Source organism: Lissotriton vulgaris, chromosome 11 (genome assembly GCF_964263255.1).
Source record: "Lissotriton vulgaris chromosome 11, aLisVul1.2, whole genome shotgun sequence".
Lineage (NCBI taxonomy): Eukaryota > Metazoa > Chordata > Amphibia > Caudata > Salamandridae > Lissotriton > Lissotriton vulgaris.
In genome coordinates, this window is record NC_141699.1 from 245,185,330 (window position 1) to 245,203,816 (window position 18,487).

Here is an 18,487-nt window from a genome sequence, read left to right on the forward strand (position 1 = left end):
TGGCCAGCTTCACTGACTTGATACCTAAAGTCCATAGAGCCAGATACTATGGTTTGAACTACATACTATGATTAAGGACACTATGAAAAGTCTGCCATGTGTGTCAGTGAGAGCATGGTCTTTGGGGATGTATGAACATGTGTAAGGAAGAATGGGATATAATTATACGGGTGACAGAGTCTGCATGGTATCTACTTGTAGCACAGGACACACCTTTTGCCATATGTGGCAATGTTACACGAATGAAACAAACATACAATTGTATGTCATGTCCTTTTAAATTGGAGGAATTTAAAAGTGCAGAGGAATATTCTAACAAACACTTCACATCATGGAACATTTTTCAGCTCTTTACAAATTCTCACATGTAAAACGGGCTGTATAGTCCATAAATACTTATGGCACAATGAATATTGGGCACTGGGGGTAGAGGGCCTGCAGATTGGAAATTAAACACTTTGAAAAGGAAGTAGAGTGAAATTAAGTGTTAGCTGAAGCAGTTAGGTAGGTCTCCACTTCAATTGTCGTCCATGTAAAAGCATTGAGGGGAATATTTTTGCTCACTTTTTTGGCTAATGTAATAAATTACTAGTAGACGAGTTAATGGTATTTGTATGTTTTTTGCCATGGTTGTGAACTTGAGAGGAGCATTACCTACTTGCAATTCATTATGATTACATAATCGATTCCTTTTTTACATTGCACATTTATGATGGAAGGAAACAAATCAATTAATTGAGTTGAGTTGAGAAATACAACATTCTGTGGCTTTGTGAGTTTTGATTTTATTAAACAAAACCTAATGAACTAAAACAGGATGAGAATGAAAAAGCAAACCAAAACATAAAAAGTCAGTCATGGTGAATGAAACCATTCTGGACGATCCAAAATTGTTGGAAGTACAATGTCCGATATACAACTGGCATCAGAAAGGTAAATGTGTCGAGAAAATAGTCCACAGAGTGAACTGTAGTCCCACACTTGAGGAAATTAGGTTTGGCTTCTCTTGCCATCCTCCCCTGCTGGTACTCTGCATGGACGCCCTCTCAGGCAGGAGGGAGGGTCCAGAATTGTAGTGACTGGTTTGGGTGCCAGTGTTTCTTGTTGTGGCAGGGCCTCCCTTTCTGTGGCTCTGACAAATGTACTTCGGACAGAAGTCAAAGGATCACAGAAAGGGATAGATTGTGCTGGGAAAGCCTAAACCCTGCACACATGTATATGTATGCCATGCAGCATCCAAATCAGGGAGCCCATATTGGAGTTGTTATTTTCAGTTTGAACCTTGAGCTCCCTCTGCAACTGCTTCATGCCCCAGAGGTTGTGAGTACCTGGCCCATCATGTCTTGAGACTGATGGAGGGATTCCAAGACTTGGTTGAGGGTGGTCTGGGTGACAGCCAACCCAGTGGCCTCACAATGCTGGCCCAACAGTGTCCCTCCTATGACCCCTACCCCTCTACCCTGTGGACTTGACCCAGTCTGTCCCATCCCACTGGCTCCTGGCTGAACTGTAGGTGGTGGTAGTGGTGTCTCAACAACAACCAGAACTATGCGGCACAAGATCGGCATGGTGTTTGTTTCGACACAGGAAGAGGATGTATCTCTGAGCTGAGGTGGACAGCTGGATGGGAGATGTAGGTGTGGGTCGAGTGAGACTCACTGGAGCCATCTGCCCAGGCAAACCACATGGACAGGCCATTCCTCTACATCCAGATTTGCATGAGTGTAGTCATCCCTTGAGACCAGTGGCAGCTGGTGAAGTTTGAGAGTGGTGAGGCATGTGGAGGGGCAATTCATGGGGGCGCAGCACAGCATTTTCTGGGGAGGACAATCACCATTTTCTGTGCAAATGCAATAACATGATGTAGTTTTAATTGCACCACAGTTATAGCTCTATTCTACTGCCCATACGATAGCCAGGTTCAAAGGAGCAGATTTACAAGCACCTTGTGTCATTTTTGCACCGCTGTTGCATCACTTTTTGTGATGCAGCACCAGCGTAAAAATGCGGCCCATTTGCAAAGTGATGCTTCTAGGGAAATATGTCACGTTGTAAAGTCCGAGTCAATCTATATTTGGAAAGACATGTCCAGCCGGACAGTGGTCTTTCAGAGTTTTTACTCAAGGTACATGTAGTTAAATCACGCCAGGAAGCACGACTGACCCGACTTATCCGGTCCCCTGGCTGCCGACGGATACCACTGAGTACCGCGGCTTCTGCTGCCCGATTGTGGGCGGCCAATTCTTATCCGTCCTCTATCGTTCGAGGCTACTTGGCATTTAGAGGCTAAATCATTTAAGGCTTTCATTGTTATTGTCCTGATGATGGACCCCGTGATTTAATAGGGGTCCGAAACGCCGTCGACCTTTATAGCACCAAAACTTATAAACGTGATTACTATGTGTTTTAAGGTGCTTTGCTGTTATACTCTGTGCAATTGTATTCATGTCAGAGATACTTGCTTTGCCTTATAAAGCCCTTCTTTGCTTTCTACACCTACCTTTCTACCTGTTCTGTAAGTGATGGGCACAGGCTTGTGTTCCACACTGGATTACTTGTGGAAGGTACTCGTTGTGATTTAACTACATGTACCTTGAGTAAAAACTCTGAAAGACCACTGTCCGGCTGGACATGTCTTTCCAAATATAGATTGACTCTGTCTATATTTTATTTGTTCTTTAATCTCCTGTATGCATGGGACCAATGTTGTTTGAATAAAAGTACGCTCCCCGAGGTCCCTGCTGACTGAAATTGGGGCCCCTTGTTGTTGTAAAATTAGCGTTGTAAAGTCCTGCATCACATTATACCTGTGTCGGGTATAATGTATGCAGGGTGGGTGTTCCAACGCAAAGAAGCCTCATAGAAGTGACGCAGTGAAAACTACAAGATTTTACTGCGCCACTTCTAGGACGCCACTGCATCAAATCCTTACGCCTGCTTGAAGCAGATATAAGGAGTGACGCAGCCCAATGAGGATAGGCCTCGCAAGCATTGCTGGAGTTGTGTCGTGCTTGCGACATGACTCCAGCAATGTGTGACTTTTGCGCCAACAGGTGCTTCAGAATTTCTGATCCTTGTGCCAAATATGGTGCATCCATAGTGGCGCAAGTGTTTCTCAGGGTGGCGTTTTGAAAGTGACTCATCTTTACAGATGCGTCACTTTATTGGAAATCTGCCCCAATGTTTCTAGGTGTCATTAGGCCCCATGACATTTACCACAAACAAGGGGACCACCTATCACATAGATACTGCTAATTTCCCTATATGTTACCACATATGTGGAATTTCCTTGACGTTTACCTTTACAACATTGCACTGAAGTGCTTATTGAAGTGAGAGTTTTTAAATATGAACCATTGGTGCGCTAAGTAAAAGACAAGACAGCTGTAGACCATGCAAGTGGCCTAGTTTATTATAGAGCAAGTTCTGAGAAACATTAGCAATACCTTCTGATTGCAAATAGTAGCTGATTTGTACAAAGTGGATCTAGACACATGGCTAAATAAGGGCTTCCCCACTTAAATTATGTAATCTTAGGCAAACCTTATGTCTCACCAAATCTCTTTTCCTTCATTTTCTTGTATGAAAGCACTTTCAATCAAATTAGTGCTTTAAGCATGCAAGTTGTACAAAAAACATTAGGGCTGCTTTCAGGTTGTTAAGTCACAGTCTTCATGTAAAAAATGCAGAAAAATGCCCAAAGAGATAATAACCAAAACCTTAATAAAAGGAAAGGCTAACAAACTCCAAATTACCGGCTGTTTTGTGTAGTGAAACCAGAAAACTGTGAATAAATCGGGGCTTCCTAACTTAAATTGTATGACCTTAGGCACATTTTGTGTCATAACTCTTCAGAGTACAGAAAACACTATCATGCTTATGATCAAATTACTTAAAAATATGTGCATTCAGAATGCCAGTTATTTAAAAAAATATGACTACTTTTACTTTTAATTAGGTGCATTAATGCCGGTGTACAAAAACCATTATCTGTGTCTTTGGGTCGAGGTCTCTCAGTTCTATTTAAAACTGCACAGAAAAGCATGAAAAGGTAAATTGAAACACCAAAGCACACACAATTGCTGACCTAAGCTTTTTCAGGGACAGACAGAGCCATAAAATACAAACCCCTCACCTCGGCATTGGGAGTCTGCAGGACACCATCTGGACTCTGCATGCTAACAACGCAGGCCGAATCACACCTACACCATCTTCCCTCCACGCTGCCACCGGGTGCAGGAATCTGCTCCAGGCTGCCAGACAGTCCATGACTATGTAGTGCCATACACGTGTAATGCACCTACAATCACTCAGTGCTAATAGTGTCCCTTGCAAAGTGCAGCATGGGAAGCAGAAACCTTGAGTCTGCGCAGCAGTGTGTCTTCAAGAATATTGATAAATCAATTTGCAGACTTGTCTGCTTCCCACCTGCCTGCAGCCTCTGCCTCACCATTTGCCAACTTGTCACAGGGTGGGACCAACCCCTTGTGATGAGTTGGAAATGGGTGGGGTAGCCATGATCTCCACTCCCTGATTGATGTGAAGCCCCGGCATTACAGTGCTTTAGCCTGAAGCGCCCGGGTCTGACTTTGCACCCACGTCATCAGGGTGTGGAGACTGGACCTTTGGGCTATGCGTTTGCCGAGCTGATGACCTCACAGGCCCAAGGGCAGTGAGCTTGTCAGCCCAGCAAATAGTTCGCCCAGTGTCACTCAGCGGCATTAACTCAAGCTGAGTGTCAGACTGGCAATCTGCAGCACTTTTGGCCCCAACACGGAAAACATAATGAAGTATTTACCCGTGAGTGCATGTATTTCAGCAACCTTGTTTGGTTTTATTTTGGAATTTGGTGATGGAGGGTGAAAGTATAGGGGCGGAGCTCGCTGCCCTGCAAGATAAACAGACGTTGCTTGAGACTGAATCCTGAACTGGAGTAGAGTGTTATGTTCCCGGGCTAGGCCCATGTAGTGAATTAGTGGGAATTACATGACATGGCGCCACCAACGTTGGTTGGGCTCTTATCTAACAATCAGCTGTGCTTTTCTCAGAGACGACTCCTTTCCACCAACCCAGGGATGTCCGTGGTGGGAAGGAAACATCCACCTCAGCTGAGTAGGTATACCCTATGTATTGGCTGTAGGACATTCAAGCTTGTAGGATAACATTTGTGCTAACCCTATCTCCATAAATTCATATAATAAATGTACTTTTCCCTTTACACAATATCCATAAATGGAGAAGTAAGTGTTGATGTTGGAGAGCAAGTAGTTAGACTAAATATTACAGAACATTGTACATACAATGAATGCCAGAAAAGAATGCAGATACCCTGAAGTACCAGCTTGCACCACAAGGAATTACATTGAAGATCCGCCCATACGATGGTTCCTTGGCTGCGCACAGGATGGCTCTGTAGACCTGCTCGCACAACAAGGAATTACCTTGAATATGTGTACTCATGATGGCTCGGTAGCTGCGTCCAGGACACTCAGTAGCTGCAGCAATGCTGGTAAGCGGATCCATAGACCAACAACACCAACTCCACACCCTGATCAACAATCTTGCCAACCTCGGACTCGGGCAGCTCGTCACAATGCTGGCCACATGCTTGACCCCATCTTCTCCGCTAGCACTCACATCTCCTTCAGTCACACCACCAAACTCCACTGGACCGACCATCGCTGCATCCACTTCACATTCCGGAAACCCCCAACACACCACCGCACCCAACAGATCCCCTAAAGCAGCTGGAGCAAAACCACTGAAGACCAGCTGAACACAGCCCTCGCCCAAAGCCCACCCACAGACCCCACCGACCCCACCGCTGCCGCCTGCAACCTCAGGCGTTGGATTGACGACTGCGCCAAAACACTTGTCCCGGTCAAGAAACCCTCCAACAGACACACCAACAAGAATGCAAGCTGGTTTTCCATGGACCTCCGGACCTCCAAACAAACCTGCAGAAAACTAGAGAAGAAATGGCGCCACAAACGGACACCGGAGAACCACGCAGCCCACAAGAACGCCATGCGCCAACACCATCACCTCATCAGATCCACCAAAAAGTCCTCCTCCAAGGACCACCTCGACAACAACGCAAGGAACAGCAAAGAGTTCTTCAACATCATGAAGGAACTCTCCAACCCCAGCTTCAACGCCAACGACATCCCACCATCGCAAGACCTGTGCAACTCCCTTGCCTCCTTCTTCCATCGTAAGATCGCAGACATCCACGACAGCTTCAACAACCAGACCACCATGACAGCCAACGCCACCTCAGACTCCAAGGCCACCACCCACAGCAACCCCCTGCTCACCTGGACTAACAACAACACCATAAAAATCATGAACACCATCCACTTCGGCTCCCAGTCAGACCTGTGCCCACACCACATCTTCAACAAGGCCAGCATGGCCATCGCACCTCATCTCTGCAAGGCCATCAACATCTCCTTCGAGATCTCAACCTTCCCAGAGAGCTGGAAGCACGCCGAAATCAACGCCTTGCTCAAGAAACCCAAGGCAGACGCGAGGGACCTCAAGAACCTCCGGCCCATCTCCCTGCTCCCATTCAAGGCAAAGGTCATCGAGCAAACCGTCAACAAACTGCTGACCAGCTACCTCAAAGAGAACAACATCCTGGACCCGTCCCAGTCTGGGTTCCGCAGCAACTACAGTACTGAAACGGCCCTCATCGCTGCCACCAATGACATCAGGGCTCTGCTGGACAATGATGAGATCGCAGCCCTCATCCTCGACACTGTCTGCCACCGCATCCTACGCACAAGCCTCCCCGACGCAGGAATCCAAGACTGGACTAGACCACCTCCTTCCTCTCTGGCAAAACCCAGAGCATCCACATCCCCCCTTTCCGATCCGAAGCCTACAAGATCATCTGCCGCATACCCCAAGGATCATCCCTCAGCCCGACATTGTTCAACATCTACATGGCCCTGCTCGCCCATGTCGCCAGACTACACAACCTCAACATCATCTCCTATGCGGACGACACACAGCTGATCCTCTCCCTCACCAAGAATCCACTCACCGCCAAAGCCAACCTCAAAGAAGCAATGAAAGGCGTCGCCGAATGGATGAAGAACAGCTGTCTGAAGCTGAACTCGGACAAGATGAAGGTCCTCATCCTCGGCTCCACCCCCTCAGCCTGGGACAATTCCTGGTGGCCGACCGCCCTGGGAGCAGCACGGACACCCACTGACCATGCACGCAACTTGGGGTTCATCCTCAACTCATCACTCTCCATGACCAAGCAAGTCGACTCCATCTCATCCTCCTGCTTCAACACCCATCACATGCTCTGTAAGATCTACAGGTGGATCCCCACCACCACAAGAAGAACGTTACCCAGGTCCTCGTCAGCAGCAGGCAGGACTACAATAAAACGCCCTCTAAGTGGGAGCCCCGTCCAAACTGCTAAAACGACTGCAACGCATACAGAACGCCTCTGCCCGCATGATCCTTGACACAGCCACATCACACCCCACCTGAGAGACCTGCACTGGCTGCCCATCAACAAGAGGATCACTTTCAAGCTACTCACCCACGCACACAAGGCACTCCACGACACCGGCCCAGCATACCTCAACAGACTCACCTTCTACACCCCGAACCGCCAGCTCTGCTCCGCCGACCGCGACCTAGCCACCATCCCTTGATCTACGGTGGCAGATCATTATCCTTCCTCGACGCCAAGACCTGGAACACCCTCCCCATCCTTCTTCGGCAGACCCAAGACTTACTAACCTTCAGGAGGCTACTCAAGACCTGGTGAGCAGTAGCAGCACCCCTCTCCCCCCCCCCCCCCCCCAGCGCCTTAAGACCCTTAAGGGTGAGTAGTGGGCTCTACAATTTTCCTGACTGATTGATTGATTGATTGATCGATTGATAGACCAAAAAATAAATAAAAAATACACCTAAAATAGCCATTGTGTCTTGCATACGAGACGTAACGTAACGAACGGCTAAAACACTGGTGCGATGCTGCAAGCAAAGCAGGAAGATTCGAATCTCGTTTGAATACGCTTGACGATAGAAATGCTGAACATCAACAGCACGTAAGATGTCTGTCGAAACAAGCTTGACGTGTCACGCCCACAAGCTGCCTGATGAACGACGCAAAGACCCAGTCAAATCATCTCAGCCTCTTCCACAATTTTTTTGTCCTGTTGAAACTGTGCTAAATCTATCTTCTCACATCCTCGTTCACTGCAACCACATCTGTGCAGTTTGGGCTACACTGCCCACAGAACATCGGAACTTCCCTGCAGTTATCCCACAAAAGAGACAATAAACCGCCATCGTACACTGCTCCCAAGATCGTCGCCAATATGTAATAAATTGTATGAAAATGTATCTTTATTAAGACACTTGGTAAGCATTAAAGGCGGCCCATCAGATTGCATCCATGCAAACCGGCTCCAACTGCCAACAGTCTCGACCCCGAATGTCCGAGCCTGAATGTATGAATGCAACCATTACACAGCACACTCGAGCTCTAACATTCCAGGGATACAACAGGAGGCTGTTGAACTACCAGTGGTTAGCCATGTGTATTGCTGGGTTTACCAATTTGTTGTTTTCAGAAGTACCTTGCACTCAGGTATTTTGACTAAGCAAAAAGCAGTAAACTTACTGAAAAGAGTAAATTACTCAAAAGTGGAAGTTATCTTTGTTTACAGGCGTGACCATGCTACACATAAATATCACATGGATTTACACATTCTTAATATTTGGTGATTCAGGAGTAAAGTATGTTATGTTATGTTATGTTATGTTATGGAAATTTGTATAGCGCGCGGCTGCCCCAGCCAAGGGGCGTCCCGGCGCTGCAAGCTGACCAGAGTGCAGAATGAAGGTGCACAAAGAAAACAGATTATTGGAAAAGATGGGTTTTGATGGCAGAGTGCAGAATGAAGGTGCACAAAGAAAACAGATTATTGGAAAAGATGGGTTTTGATGGCCTTTCTAAAGGCTAAGAGATCTTGCATCCCCCGTATGGTTAGTATGCATGTCTAAGTTATAATCTTTGAAAGAGTAAATCAGATTTGCATCAAAGAGGACATAAACGTTGCTATATATTTATAGGTGTCTGAATGTTCTGCAGAAATCTAGCTTGAAAGCCAAGAAAAACCCCTGCTCTCTTTCTTGCGGATTGGACAGAATGTTACAGCTAGAGAAGGATTTATGCATCATCTGATGTTCGTTTATATCTCTGCTTTGCATACATTATGGGTAAAGTGTCGGCAATAATTAATTAATAAGACACAGCTAGAGATATCTGGTAAAGAACATATTTTAATCACTTACCCTTTGGGGAACCTTTTGGCATTACATTTCAGCAGGGACATTGAAATGCAGCAGTTTCATGCAAAATTGTTAATAAATATTCCCATTCTTCACTCGCCTGAATGCTTGAGATCAAAGATGAAATAATAGCTGTTAAATCCTTGAACACCAACACGTAATTACCCAAAAACAATTTTAATACAATGACCTTTTAAATATATCCCTGGTATACAATATTTATAACTCACTTATCTGAGCTAAGGCTATCACCCATGCAAATGGAAGTCAGAAGAACGAATATGGCAATTTTATTTTTACTGCTCAATTAAGTCTGACCTCTCGGTTGTGATTTAGTAATGCATTGAAATGTCAACTGTACTATGCACTAATTCTTCATAGGTTCTTTCCCTTGTTTTACAACTGCCTCTGGCAAGGAGTCACTTCGCTATCATAAAGGCTGTCACCTATTTCTCTGAATAAGAAAGAGAAATATGGACAAACAAAAAAACAATAATAATTTGTTTTTGAATAGCACTTTACTGCACTTCTGTCGATTCTAAGTACTTTAAATTATAGGTGTTGCTATTACCCAGTTTAATAGTTCTGAATGTACTGACCTTCAAAGGATGGACGACTGAGTCAGCCATGCCGAGATAGGAAGTTGTGACCTGCCGGGCTACACATCGGGTGTTTAACACGCTGAGCCACTCTGACGAATTGAAAGTTATAATAGAACTCGTAAGTCTCTCAGAATTCACTGAAGACTAATCCATTTTAAATAATGCTGAATGGCCGGATTCCTGATGGGTCCAGAGGTATCCATCCTCATCCCATAATCACACAAATCACCCTGGGTGGCCTTGCTACCATGATGTTGAGTCAGCAACAGCATCCTATGATAACCGTACTGATATTACACAATTAATTCTTTGAGCCACCCTTAGCCCATTGAGCGAATTTATTTTCTGCTGGGGCCCAGGTGAAGGGAAAGGGGTTCGAGGTGCTGCAAGCAAATAAGGCTTTGAAAACCCTGGTCACTTTCGGTTCTTGTAGCTGCCACTATGACCCCCGAGATCAGAAGGGCAGGGCTAGAGTCATGAAGAGCCAGCTAGGAGTAGCAGCGGATACCCGTGGCTACCCCTAACTGACACCTGTGCTCATTCATTATTTTGTGTTAGTTTAGAACAATGAAAAGATAGATGAAGTCAGAGTTTAGCAGATTCAGGGCATCCATCAAAAAGCAACAGATGTCCCATTCATCCTTTTTGAGTGCATTGAAGGCTGTGCACGCTAAAAGGGCAGAAAGTGCCACTTTTTGGTAGCTATCCTACATCCACCAAACTCATATTCAGACCCTTAATCTGAATCAATTATTTTACCTATGTGAGTAACAACCTTGCCAACTTCAAATCTCGCAAATGCGTCATGCCAATAATGTAAACGTACACATTTTTGAAGGTGTCCAGAAGTAAGAGTTAATTGTTGATGAAGGTAGTAACATGAGAAGTAGAACTAGAGGAAGAAGCATGCAGAAAGTGCTGGTTTCTCATCATGGTTTTAAAAGTGATTTAAAAGAGGCCAGAATCAAAATTTGAAAGTTCATATTTTTTTAGCATGTTGGCAAAAAATGTCAACGTATTGAAAAGGTCACATTTTCCCAACCTGTACAAACCTGGCAACTTCACTGTCCACCATCCCTTACAACACCAATGATAGTTCCTGCCGATCTGCAGTGTAGCGCCATAATCCCGCCCTTGATCATATGTGCTGTTCTTTAATGTTAGCAGACCTACTTGTAACCAATACCATGTATTAAAACTTGATAGGATTTAAAGACCATGCTACTCGGGGCAAGGGTCTAAGTCATATTAAGCCAGCAAAGTGCTAGGACCATTGGAAAGAATGTATATTAAAATGTGTATATGTATATGAACATTTGTGAAGAATAGTACATTTAAAAGCATATTTGGCTAGTAACATTTATCAAAACATGACCTCATTTAGCAACTGCTTCACATGGAGGTCTTCAGCATATCTCCCAGGACTATTGGAAGATTTGGAGGAAGATAAAGCATTGTAAATTAAGGTCGGTAAGATTCACCACACCCTGGGGCAGTAGCGGATCCTAGTGGGAGTGCTACCGGGCCGAGAAGTGGGGTGGGAGGGGGGGGGGGGGGGGGGGGGTAGTAAACAACGGTATATGGATGAATGCAGGTAAGTTGACAATTAAATCAATAAAACAATTTTTTTTGTGCGCGTTGCATCGCTTTTTGGCGATACAGCACACACAACAGAATTCGCTTTATTGATTTAATTGTCAACTTACCTGCATTCATCTGTATTCCGGTGTTTACTACCCCCCACCGTGCCCTACCCCTCCCCATGTCACTGCCCGGTAGCACTTGCACCAGGAGCCGCTACTGCCCTGGGGGTATTAAAATGCCACTTTCTGGTGTACTGGGGCTTCTTTCTTTAATGAATGTTTGTGACTACTCATCCTCGGCAACCCCCGACATGAACAGTCAACACCTAAGAAGTCTCCACTGGCTCCCCGTGGAGAAAAGAGTCACTTTCAAACTCCTCACTCACTCCTACAAATGCCTACACAACAGACCCAAATACCTCAACGACATAAACAACTTCTACGTACCCAAAAGAAACCTCCGATCTTCCAACCTCGCACTAGCCGAAAAACCCTGCGTACCCACAGAGCAAAAGCAGGCGGTAGATCCTTCTCTTACAATGCAGCCAAGACATGGAACGTGCTACCAGCAAACATCAGATGCACCCCCTCCCTGAACACCTTCAGGAAGACCCTCAAGACCTGGCTCTTTTCGGCTAAACAGATCTGCGAACCCTCCGCCCCCCTCAGCGCCTTGAAACCCTCGCTGGTGAGTAGCGCGCTTACAATTCCCTGATTGATTGATTGATTGAAGTAGAGCTTCTAAACTTTTTAAGCACAGATGGGCGGCATAAATGTCAGTTTACATTATTCCACAAAATTGGGTTTCTTTTTCTCTGTCTCTAGAGCTTTATATTATCCTTTTGAATATTTCTGAAACGAATTTAGTAGTATGTAATAAAGAAATATAAAAAGTTAGCTTTTCTGTTTCTTTTTTAATTTCTTTACATTTTAAGTAACTCTGCAGATATGACAAAAAGGGTAAAAAAACAGCGGTAAAAATAAATATAGCAGTAGTTGACATCTACATTATATGGCTATCCATAACATACCAACACATCTCTACATCGTGTTTTATTGACAGCCAGAATTAGGTCTTATAAAAGAACAGAAGAATCACCATTCAACTGAAATTTGGATATCGGCAGTGCTCTCTTAACAGGTGTATATTTTAATATTGGCCACCGATTGCTTAACTGGTTTTCCATCTTACTATTCTCCTGTTTCTGTCCTGTACCGGTCTCCTGCATAGTTAATTATTATTGCAAGAGAGCTTTTCTGTTTCTTATATTTAATTCCATAAAAAGCTACATAGAGTGGTACTTCCCTGTTTTTGACTACATTACTTAAGGCATCCATCCATCCCTGCAACAAATACACATTCCCTGAATTAACTCAAGATCTACTTATCCAATCCTTTAGTTGACCCCCATCTTCTAGAGACTTTTACTGCCTGCCCATTTCTAACATAATATAAGTAGTCATTTTAGATGATCTTTTTATTTTGCCCAACCATTCGGAGTGTGTTTGAATGTCCCTGGACCTCCATCTTTGGGCAATCAGAGTTCTGGCCATCATGGATCTGAAAGAAATCACTTTTCTATCCCCTACTCAACAATGAAACACACAGATCTAATTCCATTTCGAATTTCCAAAGCTTTTTCCATCCAAGTGTAAGCCGACTCCTAAATTGACTCCTAGACCATGTGCATCCAACACGCTAAGGAGGCCTTGTACCAGAAATATGTGTTAAGGCAGCTTTACTGGCCAAAAAAAAATTCTGGGTAAGATAAAACTGATATATAGAATAATGTTGTATTCAACAGAGATTACAGTCTATACGCATGTATATATATCTATGATGAAAAAAACATTTTATAAAGCACTCGAATAATAGTAGGTGTCTTGGCACAGCCACTACTTATAAAGGACCCCACTTACCACTTAATTCAGATCATCCAATAGAACAACCACGTTTTCAGTCACTTTCTGAAAGAGAAGTGGCCTGCCGGTACCTGCACATCAGGACGCAGAGCATTCCAAAGATTAGATGTCAAAGCCTGAATGATCTCCCACCTGAGCAACATTTCTTAAATATCTGCACTGTTACATTCTTCCTGAAAGCGGATCTTAAAGTCCATTGAGGCACCTACCATTGAAAATTTGCCTCAAGATGTGTAGGACCTATCTTAAATAATACTTTATGTACAATGCACATTGATTTCACAGAACTCTGTCTAAAAAGCCATACTCCAAAACACTTGGCAGGCTTTCTCTTATCTAGCTGTAATTCCAGCTGTCTAAAGCATTGAGTACTGAGCTTTCGATAGACCCATGCTATTTATTGTGTGCTAGGTGGGCTGTGGAATGACTCATTAAATACACTAGGACCCAATTGTGGGCGAAAATTAGAACAATAGCTCTTCAATTTCAGACAATTACTGAAACCTTCCTAATATTATACCTAATATTTCTACTGGATCCTCAGAAAAATGAAGCCTTCCCTCCTGTTACAATACAGGATTTATTCCAAAAGCCCCTTTTCTCCATTGGCTCTGAAGTTGATTTCTTCATCTCTTCTGGCAGCACAGGATTCTTCCATAATGGAAGAACTGCCTCCTGAATAATGACTTGGTTCTTTCCTAAGCACAAAGAATAACCCCAGTAAAGAGCTAGGAGTATTCACAGTTATACTTTGGAATTTGGTATTTTGAACAAAAGGATTCAGATCTTCACCCTGCACCATTGTTACCAAAGGTATTATACTATGTAAGTGATTCACTTCAGACATTGCAATTTTTATCAGGATGTGAAATAAGAATGCTAAGTAAAGTTCAGAATCGTGGTGAGATCATAGGGCTCCATCTCTAACAAAGTATACTTTTTTTATTTAGAGAACCATAGGTTTTCCCTACCTAAATATATGATGTTATCATGTCATTTAGTCTTTACTTTTTCTACCGTCTCCATTTTTTTTTTTTAAGTTCAAGAAAATTTTATTTGATAATGACAAGAGAAAAACCAGGTGTCAAAACAAAATACATTGGAATATTAACTTAAAGACTGTGAGCAGAATAAAACAATCATAGAAATGCAAATATTATGAGAAAGTAAATCTGGGTACTAGAGAAAGGAAAAAGGAAAATGTAAAGGAAAGGTATGATAAACAGCAAACATAATAAGCATGAAAACCTTCGTAAGGAATAAGAAAGTGGTACAATGGAGAAAAAGTGGAATGCATCGAGCAATTAAGGAGGTTTGAGGACTTCCTGTTGCGAAGGTGGTGGGTGAAACAAACGTTTAGAACATGAGTCCAAATAAAGCGTGACAGGAAACCATAAGTCCATGCGTTTTGTAGCCATACAAGCCGGAAAAACATAAGCAGTGTCAAGTCTATGATTATGGCAGACATTAAACCACCACTGTTGGACTTGGCCCTTAGGGCAGGTTCACCCCTAGACTTTTTGCCTTATGTGTGACCCTGTGTCAGTGATTTTTTGGGTCTCTGCGCACTTTCCCCTGAGTCCCAGAGTGAAAGTGCGTGCGTGTAGTATGGCTGGCCTGCCCTCCCATAGGAATGCATGGGGAATGTGTGTGTCCCTGGTAGTTCCTGATGCGTGGGGAGTGCAGGCTCGAGTTTAGTATGTATAAACTCGTGAGAGTGAATGCTGCGAGATGGTGTCTGCGGCATGTGTGTGTCTAGTTGGGAAGTGCTACTTCTGGACATTGAGATATGTGTGCATGTGCTGTGAGGGTGCTGGAGCGTGATTGGCTGGAGCTGGCTGGCATGCCAGGCTCCAGGAAGTCTAGATGGGTTTGCCCGGTGGTGAGTGGGAGATTAGCATGAGTGATGTGTGGGAGGAGTGTACTTGTGTCCTGGATGGGCTGGGTCTTCCCCACACAATGCTGGCTCCGCCCCCCTGTGGTGTGTCTAACGACCCTAGCCTCCCCAGTGAATGAAATGGGTGGTTGGGCCATCAAGAGTGCTCCAAAGCCAGCTGAAACTGGTTTTCCCCCCACCCTGCACCCTGAAACAAAGGATTTTACAGTATAAAGAAGGGGCTGTGTCCCCTTAGAAAATGTTCTGCTTTTGGATCCTGCCAGAGGGGGCTGTTGCTGCTGCTGGGGCCAGGAGGACCGCCACTTGGGGTGTCTCCCTGCCTGGAGACCCAGTGTGCTGGCTCTGGCCCAGCCTTGCCCCCCTGCCTGCCTCCAGCCCCTGCTGGAGCCTTGTCCTGTCCTCCAGTGCTGGGGAGCACTGAGGACTCCTTGCCTGCAGCCTGAGAGTGCTGCTCTCTGCCCTTCAGCGCTGGGGAGCGCTGGGGAGCCCTGAAATCCCTGCCTAGCGCTTGGAAGCGCTTGATTTTGCCCCTAGCGCTGTGAGCACTGTATTTTGTCCTGGAGGCGCTTGGGAGCGCCTGCCCTTTGTTGCTAGCGCTGCTAGCGCTTGGTGTGCACAGCCGGTGCCCACCCGGCATCTGATCGCCCCGTGTGGTGATTTGGCGGCGCGGGTGCCACCCCGCTCATTGCCGCTTTATTTTGCCCGTTTGTTGTTGATCCACGAGGGAGCCCACTCCTCGGATGACATAGGAGCCCGCCTGCCTGCCTAAAAGCGAGCCGCCGCGCTGCCCGCGGCGACCCGGAAGTGGAGAGGCGGCCAGCCAATCCCAGCGCGGCCCGGGAGAGGCCGACCGGAAGTCCCGCCTCCGTAGCCGAGCCGGGAAGAGAGAAGCTGCCGGCCGGATCCCCGAGGCTCCCCGAGTGGAGAGGAGAGCCCCGGGACCAGAGGGAGAGACCCGCCTCCGCTGGAGGCCAGAGCCGGTGAGTGTTGACAGGAATAGAAGGGAGGGGCGCCGGGACACGTTGTCGGTGTCCGCCCCCCCCCCTCAGCAGCGCGACCTCGCGCCCTTGTGTTTAGAGCCTGAGAGGCTCTTGGGGGCATTTCCTGGTTGCGAGCCTTGCGAGGCTCGATTGCCGGCACCTTTGTTTCGCGAGCCCTGAGAGGCTCGAGGGCAGTTCTTTGTTCGTGAGCCTGTGAGGCTCTGAGGGTGCCATTTCCTCGTTCTTGAGCCCAGAGAGGCTTCAGCCTGCCTTTTGCTTTGAGAGCCCTGAGAGGCTTGAGTGCCCATTCGAGTTGAAGAGCCTGAGAGAGGCTCAGGGCGCCATTTCTTGTCCAGGAGCCCAGAGAGGCTCCGCAGTGCCACAGTGGTGGTTCTTGAGCCCAGAGAGGCTCCAACGTTGCCCTAACTTTCCCTGCACCAGTTGCCCAGCACTTTGTGGGCAACTGCTACGTTTAGGCCCTGACATTGGGACACAGGGACTGTCACAGGTGGTGACTGATTTAAGTTTTGCGCAATGTTATTGCTACACCTCTGAATGTTAATGCATCATGTGTTTTGTTTTTACACCCCTACAGGTACTGTGATGTGTAGGTGGTTGTTTTCTCCCTAGTACAGGTGGTGCTAGTGAGGTCCTGTTACCAGTGATTACTGGTTGTGTGCTCTATGGTTATATTGTGTGCTACACTGATTTTACTTTCTAAAGTGCTATTTCTGAAAGTTTGCTTCTAAAAGTGCTGACACCCTTGACAGTGGTCCAAGTGGCCCTGTCCTGTACAAATATCCCTTGTAAATTCCGCCCGTGCCTGTTGGCACAGTGTAACAAGATGTGTGTTTTATCTGATGTATATTTATTATAATACAAAGGCTATTTTTATATAACCTTGTGTGGAGTTTTCCTTTGTGGTGGGCCTTTGGTTGTTGTTGCTGGGGTGCGTGCGCAAATACTTAACTTACATCGCCTCCAAGTTTAGCCTTGCTGCTCGCGCCACGTTACCTAGAGGGCGAGTAGGGGTTATCTTGGCGTGTAACTCCCTTGCCCTGACTTGGGAGTGGTGGTCTCTGACTGACTTTGGCGAAAGCCCTGGCCAGCCAGGGATCCCATTTCCAACATTGGCGGCAAGCGGTGAGGATGAGGATTTGTGTTTGCGTTGTACCACAGTGGCAACTGGCCACATTACAAAACTCTGCATTTTAGATAACCACATTTTAGGGGATTATTGTTTTTGAAGTTCCATTATTTTCTTCTCCAAAAGGTATCATTGTGCAATTGTGTCCAGTACATTTGTTCCCCTGCCCCGCGCCCAGAGTTTGGTACCTGTGTCACATGTGGTCAGGTTGAGGAATCAGGGGTGGTAGAAACTGCCTTACCAGTCCGAGGGGGGGGTTGTGTGTGAATGAATGGTGTGTGGCACTAGGCAAGTGAGTGTGAGTTCTCTGGGAGAGGGAACTTGCTGAACCTTTGTGAATTGTGTACTCCTGTGTTAAGCCCAGACCCCTAAGTTCCCTGTGTAATCTCTTCTCTAGAACATCCGCCAGAATGGAGCCTGCTTTTGATTTCTGTGATCTGTTTGGATACAGTATGGGAGAGTTGGTAAGGTTCTGTGGAGAGAGAGGCATAGGAGTGGATGAGTCAGATACTCAGTCTGAACTTAGGAGCAGCCTGATCCTATGGCAAAAGGGTCAGTGGGATCTTGCGCGCAGTGAGGAAAGGGCCCGGGTCTCACACCATGAGGGTGGTGGGTCTGTGGGGAGCCCTGAAGATTCAGAAGAGGAGGAAGAAAATGATAGCACGGGGACGCCAGCAGATAGTGAGTACCCCCTAGATAGGGAGTCCCTTGCTGGGTCCAGTGTCAGATGTAGCACCCCATCCCTTTCCCTGTCCCCAGAGGAGTGGGTGGATAGGAGAGAAGAGAGGGAGCACCAGCTGGCCATGGAGAAGCTCAGGTTAGAGCATGCCAGAGAGATGGCGCAGCTGGGTGTGAATGAGCGGATTGCAGAGGCTGAGAGGGCCTTGGCCAGGGAGAAGATAGCCCTAGAGTGTAGGTTATCCCCTGACCGCAGTCATAATGGTCTGGATCCCCCAGGGAGGGTTGAGTCCAGTGGTGGCAGCTTTTTAAGTGTTGGTGTTGACAGTCCCACTCCCAGTTCCCCGAGTATG